This window comes from Jaculus jaculus, unplaced genomic scaffold (assembly GCF_020740685.1).
Source record: "Jaculus jaculus isolate mJacJac1 unplaced genomic scaffold, mJacJac1.mat.Y.cur u25, whole genome shotgun sequence".
Lineage (NCBI taxonomy): Eukaryota > Metazoa > Chordata > Mammalia > Rodentia > Dipodidae > Jaculus > Jaculus jaculus.
Window position 1 is genome coordinate 3,978,909 of NW_025423515.1, and position 12,406 is coordinate 3,991,314.

Genomic DNA, 12,406 nt, shown 5'->3' on the forward strand with positions numbered 1-12,406 from the left:
GGTCATACTTTTTGGTGGATTTATATTGTCTTGATTTTTGTTGTTTCTTGTGTTATAATGTACATACTTTTGCATCTTCAATTAACTCAATGCTTGGATTTTCTAGTTAGCTGCAGTATTATTAGATGTGTCAACCAATCTGATGTGATCTGTCTGTCTATCTAGGAGCCTAAGGTGCTACGTGTGGCTCCTAAGACTCTCAGAGTGTCTACAAAAGTGACCCTAGATGTTGAGATTACCTGCTATGAGTGTATTAAAGTAGGGTGAGTGGAGCAAAATACAGGCAGATTCTAAAATTTAAAACAATGTATGCATGAAAAATAGCACAGAGTATTTATGCAAGAGTAGGTATTATGACAACAATATCCTCCAACAAAGTCTCAATCCCTTAGGGTTTGTGTTGCCCCACACCCTTAATTCTGTCAACTAAGAGGTTAAGATTTCTGGTCTGTTGAGGGTGCCAAGTCAGCTCATGACCTAGCGAGATCCTTCCCTTATGAACAACAGGAGAGGAAACAAAGCCACTACAAATTAGGAAACAACAAATGACAAGCCCCAAATATAGCTTATTTAAGAATGGCAAATCTGACCATCCATCAGATTTAACATAATTTATCCTGATATGGAAGGTGCAATTAGCACTTCCAGTTCAAGCCTCTATACCAGGCTTATTTGGTGGGATCTAGGTTGTTTGTGGAAAAACAGGTCTAGGGAACAAGGCAAGTGATAAGAAGTCAGATCACTTTGATTTCTAGCAAGTGCAAACTTCCTGCCATTTTACCCTCAGGGAGACTGGCTCCCTAACTGTACCCCCCTCACACACCTTTGGCTTTTTCATACCTACTTCCACTAAACTCAGTTTCTGTCGCTAAATTAAATTATAAATCAACATCAAGAAAAGCTGTAGAAGCCGGGCGTGGTGGTGCATGCCTTTAATCCCAGCACTCGGGAGGCAGAGGTAGGAGGATCTCCGAGAGTTCGAGGCCACCCTGAGACTACATAGTGAATTCCAGGTCAGCCTGAGCCAGAGTGAGACCCTACCTCGGAAAACCAAAAAAAAAAAAAAAAAAAAGAAAAGCTGTAGAGAATACACAAGATCATGGAAACTAAACAATACATTACTAAATGATGAATGGGTCAATTAAAATTTTTTCTTTAAAATTATAAAATCAAATGACAATGAGAATACAACATAGCAAAGCCTTTGGGACACAATGAAGGCAGTCCTAGGATAGAAATTTATACCTTTAAGTGCCTATATTAAGAAATTAGAGCTGGGCATAGTGGCGCATGCCTTTAATACCAGCACTCAGGAGACAGAGGTAGGAGGATCGCTGTGAATATGAGGCCACCTTGAGACTACATAGTTAATTCCAGGACAGCCTGGACCAGAGTGAGAACCTATCTTGATAAAACAAAACAAAACAACAACAACAAAAAAGAAATTACATAGGTCACAAGTAAACAACTTAATGTTTCTCCATTAAGGCCTTAGAAAAAGAAGAACAAGGTAAACCAGTAATCAGTATATGGGAAGAAATAATGAAGAATAGGACAGAAATTAATGAAATAGTAACCAAAAAAAAAAAAAAAGCCAAAGCATAAATGAAAAAAGGAGTTGGTTCTTTGACAGGACAAATGATTAGCAAATCTGACCAAAAGAAAGAAAGAAGAGACACTAATTTATAGAATTAGAGATGAAAAAGCACCATTATAACAGATACCATAGAAATCCAGAAAATTATAAGGACATACTTTAAGAATATATACTCTACTAAGTTTGATAATCTGAAATAAATGTATGATTTCTTTGATCTATATGACCTCTGAAATTAAATCAGGATGAGACAAACCACTTAAATAGACCTCTTACAAGTATGGAGATACAAACAGTTATAAATAAAAGGACCTCAAAATAAAAAACTCAGGCCCAGTCAGATTCCCTGGTGAATTTTAGCAGACCTTCACAAAATAACTAACACCAATGCTTTGCAAGCTTTTCCATTAATAGAAAATGAGGGAATTGTACCAAACTTCTTCTACAAAGCCAGTTAAGAAGAGGACAGAAAAAAAAAAAAAATCTGGAACTTTTCATATAAAGTGATGTAACTCAGACTCAAAGAACTAAGATTGCATATGCCTGCCCATATGTAGATCCTAGCTTTTATTCTTTGTACCTGTGTACATGTGTGGATTGAGTGGTATCTGCATAGGTCACAAAGCTAGAATGGGGACCATGCGTGGTGAAAAGGGATTACAAGAGCTTTGAAAAACCCATAGTGGGTAAAACTGCTAATGTCTCCATAACACACAAGTTTAAAGGACCAAACTGTACTGTCACTGCACTGTGAAAGACCACATGCTTGTAGAGAAAGACAGTTATACTAAAGGATCTTCATGATGAAGGGACTATGGAGATGGCTCAGTGGTGAAACTGAAGCCTACTGGCCAAAGCACAAATCTCCAACCTGATACAAAAAATGGCCCAAGTATCTGGGTTTCCATTTCCATTGGAGTGGCAAAAATACTGCGTGTGCCTACTCAACCCATCACACACAATTGTTTAAAACTAATGCCCTTGATGGAACAATAAAATCTCAAAAATTAGAGATAAATCTCGGAAAATACGGAACATATATAAATTAATACATGAATGTGAAGGAACAGTATCAATATATTTTTCTTTACTTTCTTGCTGAGGATTGAACCCAGGACTTTACACATGCATGGAAAGCTGTGACAGATCTACTCTCCCAGCTCAGAACTGGAGCCCATAGATACAGCTATGCATGACCAAAAAAACTCAAGTACCCACAAGAAATTATGGGGTAAACAAAGAGAGAGGAATATATATTCAAAATACTCATATAAAATAGTTACAAGAATTTGAGTGAATGTGCATACCTACAGAAAAGAACTGAGTAAGGTGAGGCAGGAAGACAAGGTTGAGGTTACATGGTAAGACCATGTGTGAAAGAAGAGGCATCTGAGTCAGTGATGTTGGATCCTTAGAACCCAAGGAGAAAGCCAGATGCTGCAGCTAGTGTCTGTAATCACACTGTGGCTATACAAAATGTGAGGCATGCACAAGGGAATCTCTCAAATGCTTACAGGCCAGATCACTCGGCAGTCACAGAGAAGAAAAGGAGATCCTGCCTCCAACAAGATGGAAAGTGAAGAACCACATCTGAGGTAGTCCTCTGATCTCCACATCTGTGCGCTCTCTCTCTCTCTCACACACACACACACACACAGAGAGAGAGAGAGAGAGAGAGAGAGAGAGAGAGAGAGAGAAAACATTTCAAAGAAATTACCCAGCAAGCATAACCACAGTCAAAGTGATAGAAAAGCTCACCCAAGTAACCACTATGAATGTATTCTCAAGTCATAATAGGCAAGATCTGTGGGGTTTCGGCGTCAGCAGGCCGTAGCATGCCTGCGGTGGGAGGGTGCAGAGGCGAACGGCAGGGCATCTACTGATTCCCACACCCTGCAGTGGTCCCCCAAAGCCCTCAAGCAGCCAACCCAGCTTCCATGCCATGGATGAGGTTTGCTCCTGCGCTATCTGCAGACTCCAGGGATCCAGGCCAGGCACCTCTCACACTTCCCTTCACAAACCTGCTCTCATTCCTGCCTCCCTCTGGTGGCTTTCCTCCATTTCCCTGCCACAGAGACCGCCTTTAACATCTCCCACCTCCACACTGCCGATGGATCTGTGTCACTAGGTCTGTGCCACAGGGGCTGGGTCACTGGATCCACATTAGTTGGCTCCTGTCATTGGGTTCACACCATTGGATCCACATCACCAGGGTGCCACTGAGTCCCTGCCATCAGCTCCAGGTCCACATCACTGGGTCCATGCCACCTGGTCCACATCACCAGCTCCACTGTGGGCCGGAACTGTCCCATCCTCCCACTGTGTCCCCTATGGGTCAGCCCCATTCTAGCCCACTTCCAGCTACCTGCCTCCAAGACCTCTCCCTACCCTACTACCAAGTTTCCAGGATATTCCATCAAACTGTAATTACAGTACTGCAAGGTGTCTCTTAGGACAATGTTTCAAATCCTTCCACATTCCTCTTGAAAATCAGCTTCAAAAGGCCAATGACACAATCAGGTGTCTAGCAGCAATCCCACTCATTTGGTACCACCTTTACAGTTGCAGTCAGGTTTTCATTGCTGTCAGAAATCACCTGACCAAGGGCAGCTTTTGAGAAAGCAAAAAGGGTTATTTTGGCTTATAGGCTTGAGGAGAAGCTCCACGATTGCCAACATTAGGTGGACAACAGGAAGAGAAGAGCATGCCCAACAGTGGCAAGGGGACAGCAGCTATAAAATCCCTAAGCCTGCCCCCAACAACGCACTACTTCCAAGAGGCATTAGTTCCCCAACCTAGCATTCAGCATACCTAAGTTTACGGGGGAAATCTGCATCAAGCCACCACAAGGGGGGGAAGTGTCAGGTAGCTGGAGGTTGGGGCTCACGTGTGTAAATCTCAGTACTTGGAAGGCAGGAGGCAGAGGATTGCCACAAGTGTTAGACAAACCTGGGGATACATAATCGGTTCTGGGACATTCTTGCCTATAGAGTGAGAAATTGCCTATAAAAAGAAAAGCAAACAGGGAAAACCAACCATAGGCACAGGAACACCCAGAGAACCAGGGAGGCCATGTTTCCTGGGAAGGTTTAGGGAGCATGCCTCATTCCTCTGTCCCTGAGAATCCAAAGCCTTATCCTCTGATCTCTGTCACTCAATGACAAGTATTCAACCCCAGCAGCAACCCTGTCCACAGGGAAAACCAAGAAACGCCAAATTTTAGACCTGAATATCAGGAAGAGTAAGGTAAGAACCTAATAAGAATTTCACAGGTTTTTCTCTGTAAAGTAAGGCAGAAGAAGTGATTGCTTCAGCAGTACAAATGCTAAAATGGGAACGATACAGAAAAGATTAGAATGGTTTCTTCCCACAAATGACAAAAAGTTTGTAATGTATTCCATACTTTTAATATTTTCATTTATTTTCAAGCAGATACAGAGAATTAGTGTGAGGAAATTGATACACCAGGACCTCTTGCTACTGCACACAAATGCTGATTCATATGCCACTTTGTGCATCTGGCTTTGGATGAGTAATGAGAACTGAACCTGACCATCAGGCTTTGCAATTGACTTCTTTAATCACTGAGCCATCTCTCTGTCCAACATCCCATATTTTTCTTTGAAACATTTTTCAACCAAGTATTATCTTTTTCCTATCCTGTAAATTGTTGATGCATCCAGGGTTCTTAGCTCTTTTACATGTCTTGTTACAGAAATGATCTTATGTACCCTAGTTTGGTATTGAAGTCACTATGTAGCTAAGGATAACCTTGACTGTTGAATTACAGGCATGTGCCATCATGAACAGCTGTATCACCCCTGTATCTTAAAATTATTTCCAGAGCATTTTCACCTTTCTTCAGAGAGTCAATGCCCATGGCTGTATCTTCATGTGGTTTCTTCATGTTTTCCTCCAGCAGTTCTGACAAGTTAGCCTCAAATTCACAGCAATCCTCTGAATTCAACCTCCTCAGTGCTGGCATGAAAGGAATGCACCACCATGTCTGACTAACATATAAGGTTTTTTAAATGTTCAGTTCTTTGATTCATGTATACGGAGTGAGAGATAGGGATCTAGACTCAGACTTACACGTGTAAAAGCAGTCTTTTGAAGAGCTTGTCTTTTTTCAAAATAGATCAGATCACTTGTAATGTAGACCAGCTGACAGAAAGCTGGAAGAAGTCATTCTGCATGCAGTTCAATGAGAGAGAGAGAAATCACCAGTGAAGATTCTCAACAGTGGACACTGCAAGCCTTATATTTGGTCATCCAGGCCAAAGGAGCCAACGGGTGCAACAGTGGCACATCTATCATGGTGGAAACCAACTGCCCTCTAATTGGACTGGAGGCCCACTCCATGGGAGGGAATACATCCCTGATACTGAAAACCTAAAACAGGGGTAGTCATGAGCCCTAGGGATATAACGTCTGTTGCTGTCTAGCTAAATGTATATACTATGCTCATGAAACTGCCCAATAAGCACTTCTCTTAATGTTCATACCCATATGTTAATGCTACTCTTGATTTTGGTAGAGAACCTTGCCAGTGAACTTGGAATGACTCAGAAGGCATTATGGTGCTGGGAAAAAGTGACAGGAGTGCTCAGTACTGCAATATCTCTATCACACCTTCCAAGGCTCAGGGTCCATTATGGAAGAGGTGGCGGAAAGAATGTAAGAGCCAAAGGAAGGGTAGGACTCCTTACAACAGTGCTCCCCCAGACACAAAATAGCCTGGATATCCATAGCCTCACAGTGCCTAACACTACCTACACAAGATAAGCATAATAGAAAGAAACGATCATGACATCAAAATAAGAGACACTGATTGAGAGGGGAAGGAGAGATGATGGAGAATGGAGTTTGAAAGGGGAAAGTGGGGAAGAGAGGGCATTACCATAGAATATTGTTTGCAATCATGGAAGTTGTTAATAAAAATACATAATGAATAGGTGGTGCATGCCTTTAATCCCAGCACTCGGGACGCAGAGGTAGGAGAATTGCTGAGAGTTTGAGGCCACCCTGAGACTACATAGTGAATTCCAGGTCGGCCTGAGCTGGAGTGAGACCTTATAAAAACCAAAAAAAAAAAAAAAAAAAAAATCTTGAAAAAAATAGATCATTTGTAATTTTGGTATTATTCATATGACTTCCGGGTCACAATAATTATAGCCTATGTGGCTGTGTGACTATCTTGGGGCTGATATCTTTCTGTTTTGTTATTATTCTTCTCCTGCATAATTGGCACCTAGTTATGGTGAAAATTCTGTAGGTAGGTTTGTTCCACAAAATCTCTTTGGCCATTGCCTAATCAAGGTCACCAAGCCAGGAAGTGGGAATCCTGATTACAGCCCCTGACCAAGTGGCCCCAGGTCTTTAAGGAATGTCTTCATAAGTAGTGGGCACTGAAAACAACTGAGACACTAGAGACAGATGAGCCAGTGACAGTACATAGTACAGTCACACCCACATGCCTAGATTAGGCAGTTAAAAAGAAAGTCACAAGAGATTCAGAGCCTCAGAGATTGTAGATGTAGAGGTAAAGGGCCCTTAATGAAGCAGAAGCATAACCAAGGCTTCTGACTGGGCTGTGGCCTTGAGCCCAGGCTGTGGCTCTCAGAGGATACAAGAGGGTTCAGGGAACAGAGGAAGGATTAGCTTCCCTGGGGAGCAGGCTTGACTACCCAGGCTAACCAAAGTCCCTTCCATTCAGCTCTGACAGGGTACCTTGTTAAAACAACTTCCCAAGCCACCCTACACTTCTGCTGTAGTCACCATCTCCTAAAGGTCCCATGGCCAGACATTAAGTCTCAGTCCTAAAACCATGGACATGAATTACAAGCACCCATGAATCTGGATCCATAACACTACAGGCTCCAACAGTGTCACCCTAAGGCCTTCCTACACCTCTGCCTGATGGCTGAACATGCCCCGAGACCAATGACAGTTAAGCCACGGCATGGTGAGTGGCACCCACATGGTCAGTGGCAGGTAGAGTTTAAGGTAAGCAATGTTGAAAATAACTTAGGTTCAAATCGTTAGAGTAATGAAGTGCTACCTAGAGAGGCTAGAGAACTCAGATTTACTAGGTATTGCTGGAGGACAGCTAATACTCCAAAATTCCCCATCCAAAACTCTGATGGATGTGAGTTTGTATAGGCCTTTTAGTGGGCAGTCTGACATCACTTTGAGTTCTTTACATTATTGGTGGGCTTTAAGTTTTAAAGCTATATGACTAAAGACATACACAGGAAATTATTCATTAATTAGTATATTAATAATAAGTTTAAAAGGAAAGCAAAGCTGTTCGCTCAAGAGGGAGGTTATATCCACAGTCTGGCTTTGCAAAATATCTAACTGCACCAAGAGATGCAGTAGTGCTGGGTCAAGATAAAAGCGGGGCATCATGGTTGATTGTTCCCAGCACACATTCTCTCCGGCTTGTACACTGGCTGTTCAACACAGGAGAGGATCTAGGGGTTTGGGAAGAGGTCCTTCAGAACAGCATTATTAAAATTTCAATCACAAGGACACAAACAGGAATTCTGGGTTAATATGAGATATAATAAAACCCAAGAAAAGATATAAGGTTGTCTATATGTGTAGTTACACAGGCATCAGGTTGCAGTAGCCTGGAAATTAGATATGAGGCTTACAGGAGGGGAGAGGACAGAGGATCCTAGAAGCCAAATGACGCAGACAGTGGGGAGCCAGTGAACAGCGTTTCATGGTTCTATTGGTTACAGCTTCCTTCCTTAGCATAGAAAGCCAGGCACAAACCCACAATTTCTAGATCATAAAGTATACTCCCATGATCTGCCGGGGCCATGTTTCACAGAAAAGTCTAAAACATTTAAATTTACATCTAGAAAATTAATAAGGTCACATCTGAATGTCATGTCAGTTTAAGCCTTAAGCAAAAATATTACTAGGGTAACATTATTATTTGAAGTATTCAGAAGGATTATTCTCTGTACATAGGTAACCTTCACAGCAAACATTTCCAATGGTGCTAGAATTACTGATTTTCAGTTCACAAGAGACATCAAGCTGGCTCCAGACTGAGGGGCTCCTTTCTCTTCCCAGGTCCTCTTAATTTCCCCCTATTCCATTCTCCTTACTCTTTTCCGAGGTCATGACTTCACCCTTCCTACTTAAAACATCCATCTTTCCTGATAACAGGACTTCATTCTCAGAGCCCCTCCAAATAGTCTCTCAGAATGCTTTCCTGAATCCTCTGCTGTCAGACCATTGACTAACCACTGCGACACTCATATGCTCTCACAGTGAGTCAAATCCTACCTGAGGAAATCACCTTCTTTAGGCACTGACCTCTAAACCTGGGTCCCTCATTTCCTACCTCAGTCTCCCATACCCTCCTTCCCAAAATGATTTCTTCCTTATACCTAGAAGGCCTGCATTCCTCACACAGATCCTCCATCCACAGACCACTTAGTCCCTCATCCATCCTCAGAGACTGGGGAATACCACTGGCTAATCTCTCTCCCATGTTTTTTAGAACCTGATGTGCATAGTAAAGACACAGCCTTCAGGAACCTGTGATAATCAAGAAACTGGCCTGTAGGGAGCCATTTGGGCTGGACTTGTATCCACAGCTCTGGGCTTTTGGCAGCAACACTTTAGCAAAACTATAGCAAGGCTTTAGCAAAACTTTAGAACCTACATGTAAGCAAGATTATGTATATTCAGTGTCGGAAGCCATTTGACTGGCCTTGTATCCATACCTCTGAACCCTTAGGCAGCAGGACTTTAGCACCTACTTGTAAGCAAAATTATGTATATTCAGTGTCAGAAGCCATTTGGCTGGCCTTAATAGTCTTTTGTACTGAGAACTGACTGAAGTGCAAAAACTCTGAAACAAGAAGGTTTTAGGTTTTTTTGATAGAAACTTGTGAAGCTCATAAAAATCTTTGTCCATGGAAAAACTGTTTGTAAAAAGATATAAAATGTTCCTGGATTGGAAGAATCAATATTGTGAAAATAGCAATCTTACCTAAAGCAATCTACACATTTAATGCAATCCCTATCAAAATTCCAAAGGCTTTCTTCATGGAAATAAAAAAAACAATCCAAAAATTCATTTGGAATCACAAAAAACCTCGAATATCTAAAATAATACTGAGCAACAAAACTGAGGCTGGTGGTATCACCATACCTGATTTTAACCTATACTACAGAGCCATAGTAACAAAAACAGCATGGTACTGGACAAAAACAGACATGTAGATTAGTGGAACAGAATAGAGGACCCAGATGTAAGCCCAAGTAGCTATAGCCACCTGATATTCGATAAAAATGCCAAAAATACTCATTGGAGAAGAGACAGCCTCTTCAGCAAATGGTGTTTTGAAAACTGGATATATATCTGCAGAAGGATGAAAATAGATTCTTCTCTCTTGCCATGCACAAAAATTAAGTCCAAATGGATTAAAGACCTTAACATCCGACCTGAAACTCTGAAACTGCTAGAGGAAAAAGTAGGGGAAACCCTTCAACATATTGGTCTTGGCAAAGACTTTCTGAATACAACCCCAATTGCTCAGGCAATAAAACCACAGATTAACCACTGGGACCTAATGAAATTACAAAGATTTTGCACCGCAAAGGACACAGTGAAAAAAGCAAAGAGGCAACCTACAGAATGGGAAAAAATCTTCGCCAGCTATATATTTGATAGAGGATTAATATCTAGGATATACAAAGAACTCAAAAAGTTAAATAATAAGGAATCAAACAAGCCAATCAAAAAATGGGCTATGGAGCTAAATAGAGGGTTCTCAAAGGAAGAAATACGAATGGCATATAAGCATCTAAAAAAAATGTTCTACGTCACTAGTCATCAGGGAAATGCAGATTAAAACTACATTGAGATTCCATCTCACTCCTGTCAGATTGGCCACCATCATGAAAACAAATGATCATAAATGTTGGCGGGGATGTGGAAAAAAAGGAACCCTTCTGCACTGCTGGTGGGAATGCAATCTGGTCCAGCCATTGTGGAAAACCGTGTGGAGGTTCCTAAAACAGCTAAAGATTGATCTACCATATGACCCAGCTATAGCACTCCTAGGCATATATCTAAAGGACTCATCTCATTTTCTTAGAAGTATGTGCTCAACCATGTTTATTGCTGCTCAATTTATAATAGCTGGGAAATGGAACCAGCCTAGATGTCCCTCAACAGATGAGTGGTTAATGAAGATGTGGCACATTTATACAATGGAGCTCTACTCAGCGGTGAAGAAAAATGAAGTTATGAAATTTGCAGAAAAATGGATGGACCTGGAAAGTATTATACTAAGTGAGGTAACCCAGGCCCAGAAAGCCAAGCGCCACATGTTCTCTCTCATATGTGGATCCTAGCTACAGATGATTGGGCTTCTGCGTGAGAATGAAAATACTTAGTAGCAGAGGCCAGTAAGCTAAAAAGGAGACATAGAGGGTAGAGAAAGGAAGGGAGGAGGATACTTAATAGGTTGATATTGTATATATGTAATTACAATGATTGTAATGGCAAGGTAATATGATGGAGAATGGAATTTCAAATGGGAAAGTGTGGGGGTGGGGAGGGAAGGAATTACCATGGGATATATTTTATAATCATGGAAAATGTCAATAAAAATTAAAAAAAAAAAGAGGATAGTCTATTGGGTTTGCCTAAAAAAATTTTTTTTAATGGCAAATAACTTATGGCCAAGGACAAATATATATATATATATATATATAAAAGGAATGCTGTGAAATAAACCGTGTCTTCAGTCCTGGCTTGAGGCCTTGCTTCAGCCCTGGACTGGGGTCCATGCTTTCAGTCTTTCTTCTCTCTTTCTTTAATCCTCACTCCTCATCGGGCTCGAACCCTTTCAGCCGGCAGGCTCCGGCACTGGCCTATTTTCCCACTGTAGTAAGCAATGGGGAAACTCACCTAACTCATACCCAGCTCCTGGCATCAGTCTCCCTCGCTGGATAGCAGCTAACCCTCCCCTTATTCCACTCTTATTCTGGCTTTCAGAGTCCTAGAGGAGGGCTGCACTGTACAGTGAAACTCCTACCACTTTCTATGCTGCTGTTCACCACACTGGCCATCACGTGGGAGCATCACTCTATTTGTGAGAAGAAAAGAAAAGGAAAAAAAAGAAAAACTAGGACTGGAGAGATGGCTTAGCAGATAAGGCACTTGCCTGTAAAGAAAAAGGACCCAGGTAAGCCGGATACACAAGGTGGCACATGCATCCACATGCATCTAGAGTTCATTGGCAATGGCTAGTGGCCCTGAGAAGCCCATTCTCTCTCTCAAATAAATAAAAATTTAAAAAAATATTTAAAAAGAGAAAAGAAACTAATTTAAGAGGGGGAATTGCATTGTCTGAGATGCCACAGAGATTTGATGGGAATGAACACAAGGCAAGGACCATGTTAAATATGTGCTCTGTATCAGGGTGTTAGTAATCCATTCAAGTCCATGAGCACCAAACACTAGGTTTATTTCTAAGTTTAATCAAAGAATTGAATAAAAATGACTAAGGCACTGGAGAGATGGCTTAGTGGTTATGGTGCTTGCCTGTGAAACCTGAGGACACATGTTCAACTCTCCAGATCCCACGTAAGCCAGGCACACAAGGTGGCACAGGGATGCAAGGTTGCACATACACACAAGGAGGCACAGGTACGCAAGGTTGCACATACACACAAGGTGGCACAGGTATGCAAGGTTGCACATACACACAAGGAGGCACAGGTACGCAAGGTTGCACATACACACAAGGAGGCACAGGTACGCAAGGTTGC

At 41.7% G+C, this 12,406-nt stretch overlaps 1 non-coding gene across 1 annotated transcript; it reads left to right on the top strand.

Moving 5' to 3' along the window:
• Positions 1 to 4,898: 4,898 nt before the first annotated feature.
• On the top strand, positions 4,899 to 5,004 carry LOC123457568. Its single transcript, XR_006635052.1, has one exon. It is a non-coding gene; the product is annotated as a U6 spliceosomal RNA (small nuclear RNA).
• The last annotated feature ends 7,402 nt before the right edge of the window (positions 5,005 to 12,406 follow it).